A 5,596-nucleotide genomic window follows, 5' to 3' on the forward strand; every position below is an offset into this window, starting at 1 on the left:
CCTACATATCTTTTGTGATGCATGTTTCTGTGGAGATATGTCATTGGTTTGCCTTGAATTTTCCACAACAAAGTTTAAAAATGCAGTGGGAAAGGAGGAACAGAGTGTTTTTAGGTTGAGAGAGGGAACAACATTATAACATAAATCAGAAAATAGCATAATATGGGTCCTTTAATGGCTTATTGTGGAACATTCTAAGCAAAGTAGTAACATTTCCATGGAGAAAAGCAGGTGGCAGACCCTTCACCAAAAAAAAAAAAAATTGCACAGTACACCTTTAAATAAATATTATAATTTGTACAGTATAACACAGTAAAGCTTATAAATATAAAGCATAAATAAACATAAATATCTTGTATGTAAATAGCCTAATAAGCCAATGACCCCACCCTTCTGCATGCTACTTGTGCAACACCTTAGTCATCCAATAGCTTATGATGATGAGATTACTTTCGCTGCTGCAGAGACAGAGGAGAAGCTAATCCTTCATAGCATGGGGTTCACGTCCACTCTCCTGTCTGGCCCAGCAGAGTTTTTTTTTTCTTTTTTTCTCAGGTTTATGTGCGTCATTTCACCCGGCTTGGAGCTAATCTCTGCAGAAGCATCAGTGAAAAGGTGAAGCCGCTCGGCCCTTAAAACGAGACACACCTCTGCATCTCAATGTCAAACTAAAGGGGCGTTAAATATTGAAACGCCGAATGACGTAAGTGAGCTTAAAGGTGCTACACTACAGGGCTGTGAGGGAGAAACCAGGTCAGAGGAGACACAAGTCAATGCATAAAGTAGTGCTTTAGAGGAGCTACTGCTAACTTCTGAAAAAAGAAAGGAAACACTGATAAAAAATACAAAAGATGTTGTAAAAAAAAATGAAAAGGAGCGCAAGACTCACCCAAGCAGTACGGGTGCAATGTATAATAGAGAGATTTATCAGTATAGGAGGTCTTCTTTGATTAAATTTTAAGGCTTTGGGGGCGTTTAAGTTTGTATTATCTTAGAATTAAAAATGCATAAAGATTCACAATTCATTCCATAACCACAGTAAGGACCCTTGAGCTGAATTTCTCATCTGAAATACCTGTCAGGAGCAGTGAATAGTGCTCAGGGATCCATCTCCAGATAAAATCCTTCAGAACCACCCAACTAGAGGATTACCTATGGTGCAAGTTTTTAAGTTAAAACTTGAAAACTTCGCACGAATAGACTCGGATGTTGCAGGAGATGAATCTGAATGTCCCATTGTATTGACTGAAATGTTGTAAAGGAATCGATAGACAGTGATGGGAAATGTATTTAGTTACAGAATACTAATACCTGAATAAAAATGTATTTTGAAAAGCATTCTGACACATGCTTCAATCAGAGTTCTGTGTTCTGAATACTTACAACAGTTTCATGCGGGATTGCATTTAAATTCTAGCCTGATTCATAAGCAGGTTTCACTGTCTGTAAAAACTCTCAACAAAGTTCTGGAATTTCTAAATAACGGCGTATTTCAATTGTCCTGTTAAGGTGAGTCTTTTGCCATTATGTGAATAACTCTTATATTAAATTTCAACGGTGTAAGGAGTCGCTAGTATGTTTTATTCGACAAAATCTTCAATTACTCCTTTAACTACCTTTTAACTTCTTTATAGTATGTTTGTTAGACAACATTTTAATTTATAAACTCGATCTAACTGTGATCTCTGCCTGGATATTTTTGACCAGTATTTGGAATTGACATTTTGATGAATACAAACTAAATGCATTTATCTGTCAAATGATATATTTACTAGTGCTGTCATGCGATTAAAAAATTGAGATTAATTAATTATGATCTTAATTAATTAATCTAATTAATCTCATTTTAATCTCACTAAAAATTGCTGAAAAAGCCTTTAATTTGAGGTATTTTCATTTAAATTCATTATTACATTATTGTGGCAGATCAAAAGACTGATATAGATTTTAAAAAGTGACTTTATAAAGTCATTTATTGTTTAACAAATCTCTCCAAATTGGCTGTTGAGCCCAAGTCTCCATGAATAAGAAACTGTTTGCTGTAAAGTAGCAAAGACGAGGAAATCTGAACATAATAACTTTTGTCTACTTAAAGACAATAAAAAGTCCAGTCTTTCCTTAACCATATTAAAAATATTATTGATAGAGAAATGCTTTATATATGAGATCACTGGTTTTAGTCCTTGTTTTAGTCCTGGTTTAGACCTGCTTTAGTCCTACTTTAGTCTGGAATGGATTAATCCTGTTTTATCCTGGTGTTAGTTCTGGTTTAGTCCTGGTTTAGACCTGGTTTATTCTGGTTTAGGCCTGGTTTAGTCCTGGTTTAGTCCTGGTTTAGACCTGGTTTAGTGGTTTAGACTTTTAGACCTGGTTTAGTCCTGGTTTAGACCTGGTTTAGACGTTTAGTCCTGGTTTAGTCCTGGACTGGATTAGTCCTGGTTTTAGTCTTGGTGTTAGTTCTGGTTTAGAGGCACAGGAGGAAGCGCGGTTTACTCAGCGTAGCGAGAAAACACGATCCACACGCGGCGCACGGGAGCACGTCGATGTCCGCGCAGTAACTACGGAAGGAAACGTGGTCCGCGCGTTCTCAGGTTGATGACGATGATGAAGGTGTGTGTGTGTGTGTTTGTGTGCGTGTCCCCTCATGTGGCAGGTCACTATAGGACAGTAGTGCAGACATCATGAGCCTATGCAGGTTGTTTTCAGGTGATATTATATTTGTTATTTTCTTTTATATTTCACGTTGGGAGAATAATTTCCAAGACACGAATGTGTTTTTACCTGTGCACTGCTGCCTCTGTTCTACTGGCTCTTCGACCTCGTCCATTGTGCGACTGACGCCGCCAACGTTAACATGACGTTTACATCGCTCTTACTGCGCGTGTTTTGTGTGGGTTTCCGGCAATGAGTGGAATTACCGAAATAAAAAAAATGTATAAATGTGTTTTTTTTGTCTGTGTGTTGTTGTCCCAACAACACATAAAAACAGGGTTTATAATAAAGCAACTCTCATACAGAAACAGTAAAGTTAGAGATTAAAAATGAGATTAACCGATTAAAAAACATAACGCGCTAAATATGACTGTATTAATTAATCGCAATTAACGCGATAATTTGACACCCCTAATATTTACACATAATTTACTTAATTCAACTGAACTTTGGATCAGTACTAGGATGAATAATTAATTATCAACAATTAATTATATACATTATACCTGGTTTATGTTTTAGTGCCATAACTCTGTATCGTTCCTACATATGTTACACATAGTCTTGATTTAATTCGTTCATAGTGGTCATGTTAAAATAACTAAGGTAATCATTTTGAACGATATACTTATTTGTGTTTCTGGCTTCCTAGGTCAGATTTCCCACGGACTGATTCTGTGATTTGAAAAACAACCTCAACTCAACAAACTTCCAGATAATGAGCTAAGAGTCTGTGCGGTGGGACAGACTATTTGTTTCGTATTATTGGACCTGGGATTTGTACAAACTGTCTTCAAACTGTAGTTTATAATAAAACAACTGAAAATTAACTACTTTTGTTCATAGACTCTAATTCATTTATTTATTTGTTACTTTAACTTTTGTGCTTTATAATCTCATAATTTATCTTTGTCTCTCATTTTACTTTTAATACATTTATAATAATCAACATTTTTGACTGCTGGTTGTTATTATAACCTGTGCTCCTTTAATTAACTTTTTATGTTTCCTATTTTAACACCCTTAGCCTGGCCTCGAAATTAACGTTACATAAAGCATAGTCAAAACTTCTCTTACAGATATTTTTAACATGCAATATTCATTTTTCAGCTGAAGCAATCGGGTAAATTTGTCCCTCTACCTTATAAGCTTAACACTTTAGCCTATCTCTAGGTCTCCCTGTAGAATGTTTGTTACCCATATTAAAAGAATTTGGACCAGTCCTATCACTCCTGGGGAGGTCTCTAAGAACTGGTTTAACTTTTCTTGATTGAGATAGTGATTAAATTATCTCTGTGGTATTTCTCGGGAGGACTCCAGCATCCTGTATTTACGGACTTTTACTCACTAGCCTGTCAGATTACATCTAGTAGTGGGGGCTCCGCCGCCCTTTCACCTATTAGAGCCTAGGATTTATAGGGTTTCTCTACGCGCAATGACCCCCAGTCACTCGCTTTTTAACAAAAGGCCTACTCACTGTCTGTTGCCTTTCTCTCCCTCGGTCTCCCGTCAACCATCAGACTCCAACCGGCAAGAAGATAACCAGCCCGGAAAGGGTATGTCACCTCGTAGCAGAGGGCCATGGCCACGGTCTTTCTGGATTCTTAACGTCCGTTGGAGTCCTCAGGTATTTTTGGGATCCGGCATCTCCACCAAGTAAATGTTAGGTTTATCTAAACATTGTAAACAAGAAGAAAGACAAGAGATTAATTCAGTTTTACTCGCGAGGAGAACGGGCAGAGAGTGGGCATCAAAACCAACAGTCTCCACACGTTCTGATGACTCAAGGCCGTTCTCCTCTTTTTATTTCATTAGGAGGCCCTAGTTACAGAATGATAATTCTCAAGGGGAAGGGGAAACAGCCAAGACATAATAAGAAACTGGTGCAGCTATGCATAGTCCAAACACATAAAACATGATTAACAATCAGGAGGTGCCTTAGGTATGGTCAGACACCCTCATAACTCTTGCATGTGTGACAGTGGAAGTTGGCTTCATGTGAGGAATCATCTCGAAGTTCACAAGAGCGATAGGACACTGCACACAGTTGTCAAACACACAGAGGTTATTCAACAAGTGACAAGTGATTGGTACATTATAAATCAAAGAATTGTAGTACATAAATGGTTAACTCATAGGCATAGAATATCACACAAGTATTTAGCAAATATGGGATAATAAAATTATTCTGACATTAAGCTTTTCCCAAACCCCGTAGGAAGAAGGGCAATAACGTCTTTCCCCTCGATAAAATTCAACAAATTCTCTTTGTTCTGGCTTTAAATCCTCGATCTCGGGAATCGTTGACAACACTGAATATATGGCTTCGCTGATTGGCTGGTGCCCAAACTTGCATTTTCCGGTTTTTGCAAACAGTCTAGCGTATTTTGAGTTCTGACCTAGTTGCTGGAGAGAAATGTAATTGAGCGAAGGCACTAGGTGGCTCCAGCCTGGCTATTTAAATTCTAGAGTAAAGACACAATGTAGAGTTAAAAACAGCTTTATATGTGTTTCACCGTTTGTTATATTATTTATTTTTCACTGATCACAAAAAGAAAAATCACACTTGCACACACCACAAATGCAGTGTTTTATATTTTTCTTACTAGTTATGTGCAGTTTGAAGCCTAAATAGTTTGATCAAGTACAGCCATGTATTCCTTTGATTTTAGAAAAGTAACTATATTCTGAATACCAACAAATGAAAAAGTAATTGTACCTGAATACAGTTACTCAAGATTAGTGTTCAGAATGTGTATTCTCTGTACATGCATTCAGGTACTTCCAAATATTGTTGATAGACAACCATTGTGAGTTAGCTTAAATGTGGGGTTATAAAGACCTAACTGTTACTCAACTGTGCATAAGCTTCCATAATGCATGT

General features: G+C 37.1%; 1 long non-coding RNA gene across 1 annotated transcript; it reads left to right on the top strand.

Moving 5' to 3' along the window:
- The first annotated feature begins 1,440 nt into the window (after positions 1-1,440).
- On the top strand, positions 1,441-3,542 carry LOC129410097 (uncharacterized). Its single transcript, XR_008632724.1, has 2 exons — positions 1,441-1,509; positions 3,365-3,542. It is a non-coding gene; the product is annotated as an uncharacterized LOC129410097 (long non-coding RNA).
- Positions 3,543-5,596: the final 2,054 nt, after the last annotated feature.

This window comes from Boleophthalmus pectinirostris, unplaced genomic scaffold (assembly GCF_026225935.1).
Source record: "Boleophthalmus pectinirostris isolate CB_2022bp ecotype Guang Dong unplaced genomic scaffold, ASM2622593v1 HiC_scaffold_21, whole genome shotgun sequence".
NCBI classification, from domain to species: Eukaryota; Metazoa; Chordata; class Actinopteri; order Gobiiformes; family Gobiidae; genus Boleophthalmus; species Boleophthalmus pectinirostris.